This window comes from Chrysochloris asiatica, unplaced genomic scaffold (assembly GCF_000296735.1).
Source record: "Chrysochloris asiatica unplaced genomic scaffold, ChrAsi1.0 scaffold00112, whole genome shotgun sequence".
Lineage (NCBI taxonomy): Eukaryota > Metazoa > Chordata > Mammalia > Afrosoricida > Chrysochloridae > Chrysochloris > Chrysochloris asiatica.
This window is the reverse complement of record NW_006408630.1, coordinates 10,804,489-10,807,535: the sequence shown is the minus strand read 5'-3', so window position 1 is coordinate 10,807,535 and position 3,047 is coordinate 10,804,489.

Here is a 3,047-nt window from a genome sequence, read left to right as displayed (position 1 = left end):
CCATTGAGAGTGATGTTGCTATTGGTTTGGTATATATGCTCTTAATTATATTAAGGAATTTCTCTTCGATTCTTGCTTTGTTTAGTGTTTTTATCAGGAATGGATTATGGATTTTGTCAAATGCTTTTTCTGCATCAATTGATATTGATATGATTTTGTCAATTATTTTTTTAAAACTATGTGGTGAACTACGTTGATTGTTTTTCTAATATTGAACCATCCTTGCATCCTGGTATGAATGCTGCTTGGTCATGATGTATTATTTGTTTTGTATATTATTGTATTCTATTAGCTAAGATTTTGTTGAGAATTTTTGCATCTATGTTCATAAGGGATATTGGTCTATAATTTTGTTTTGTTTTTTAGTTATGTCCTTCCCTGGTTTTGGTATGAGGATTATGCATATGTCAGAAAATATATTAGGAAAGTTTCCTCTATATTCTAGAATAGTTTAAGTAGACTAGGTGCCAGCTTTTCTCTGAATAGTTTGTAAAAGTCACTGGTAAAACCATTTGAACCTGGATTCTTTTCGGTAGGTATCTTTTTGATTACCTGATCAATTTCTTCCTTTGTTATAGTTTTCTACTTTACTTTGTGTGAGTTTAGGTAGATCGTACTTTTCTAAAAATGCATTAATTTCCTCTAGATTTTCAAATTTGTTGGAGTACAATTCTTCATAATACTCTTATTACCTTTTTTACTTCCATTTGTTCTGTTATAATGTCTCCTATGTGGTTTCTTATGTGTGTTATTTGTGTCTTCACCCTCTTTTCTTTAGTTAGATTTGCCAGAAGATTGTTAATTTTATTAATCTTTTCATAGAACCAGCTCCTTGTCTTGTTGATTTTGTCTACTGCATTTTTCTGTTTCTTATCGTATTTATTGTTAATCTTCATTGTTTCTTTTCTTCTGGTGACCGTAGCTTTACTTTGCTGTTCTTTTTATAATTATTGGAGATGTGTTAGTGTTGATTTTGATTCTTCCTTCTTTTTGTATTTGTGCTTTTATTACAATAAATTATCCTTTCAGCACTGCTTTTTTGCTGTTTCTCAAAGATCTTGCTAGTGGGTTTTGGTTCTCATTTGTCTCTAGGAATTTTTAAATTTTGCTTTTTATTTGTTCTACAACCCAGTAGCTTTTAAGCAGGGTATTATTCAGTGCTCATGTATGTGATTTTGTTTTCTTGACCTTCCTATTGTTGATTTCTAATTTTATAGCATTGTGTTTTGAGAAGACGCTTTGCAATACTTCAATGTTTTTAAAGTTATGGAGGCATGCTTTGTTGCCTAACACATGGTCTATTCTCAAGAATGTTCCTTATACACTGGAAAAGAATGTGTGTTGTGTTGCTGTTGGACTGAATGCTCTTTACAGACCTATGAGGCCAAGATGGTTGATTGTGCTATTCAGTTCCTCTGTGTCTCTGCTGAGTTTCTTTTTGGTTGTTCTGTTGTCTTTCGAAAGTGGTGTATCAAATTCTCCTACTATTATTGTAGGAGGTGAGTATTTCTTTCCTCAGTTGTGTTAAGTTTGCTTTATGTAATTTAGAGGCTTTTCGTTGGGAGCATAGATATTTATTATGGTTATGTTCTCTTTTTCAATTGACCTTGTAACCATGAGATAATGACCTTCTTTGTCCCTTATGCTGGTTTTTGCTTTAAGGTTTCTTTTTTCTTAGATTAATATTACCATTCCTGCAGACTTTTTATTGAAATTAGCTTAAATTTTAAATCTGTTTTTTCTTTGTGTGTTAAGAGTATCTCTTGGAGACAACATAATGTAGGATTTGCTTTCTTATCAATTGTGCTACTCTCTGCCTCTTGACTGGTGTATTTAATCCTTTGACATCTAGTGTAATTATTGATAGGTATGGATTAATTACTAACGTTATACTGTTTGTAGTTTGTGGTGTTGCTGGTTTCTTTATTCTATATGACTTCCTGTGCTGACATTATTTTTTTGGTGCTTTTTCTTGTCAATTTGTTCAAAGTGTTAATGTTTCTATACTCTTTTTGAATATTTGTTTTCTTGATTTGATGTGGAGGTGTATTCCGTTTCTTTGATGTTACCCTATATTTAATTAAGTTTTTTCTCTTTTTATGACAGACTGTTTTATTCTGAGATCTACCTGATCTCCTTACCACCTGGATCTCTGTTACTATAACTTTTCCTTCTTTCACTTTGTAGCTTTCCCGTTTGTAGACTGACCTCCTAATTTCCCTAATTTCAGTCCTGTAGTTTTGTTCTGCCCTGGACTCCTCCATCTCTGGACTGAGGTAAGGGTGGTGTTGCCACATATGTCAGTCTCTAGTTGTCTAGTATTGCTGATTCTCAGTCCAAAGAACTCCATCTAGTATATTTTAGATCACTGGTTTGACCTTTAAAAAATCCCTGAATTTCTGTTTATCTTGCGATTGATTTTGCTGTCATATTTGATTGGCAGCTTTGCTGGTTATATGATTCTTAGTTTTGTTTTTTTCTTCCAGAATTTTTAATATATATTTCCTATTGTATTCTTGCCTACATAGTATCTGCTGAGAAACAAAACTTAATCTTATTTACTTTCTTTTGTATGTAGAATTTCTTTTTTTCCTAGCTGCTTCCAGGATTCACTCCTTGTCTTTGGTTTTGGAAAGTTTGATTATGAAATGTCTTGGTAATTTTCTTTTGGGTTTATCATCTCTGGGGTTCATTCAGCTTCTTGGATGCTTATCTTCTCATCTTTCCAGATGTTAGGGAAATTCTCTTCCAACAGCTCTTTGACTATCTCCTCTGTAGTTTGTTTGTTTTTTTACTCTTCCTGTCCTAAGATTCCACTCAACAACAAGTTATTTCTCCACATGAAACTTAGACTTTCTTCAGATTTCTTTTTCCTGCTTGTTCTATCTTATCAGTATTGAGAGATTTGTCTTTAAGCTTGCTGATTCTTGCTGATTCATGCTTTCAGTTCTACTCTTTTGTCCTTTCAGTATGTGGTCCATTTCTGATATTTTAGTGTTAATCATCTGGATCTTTTTTGGCAGGTTTTTTTTTTTTTTTTAATTTTT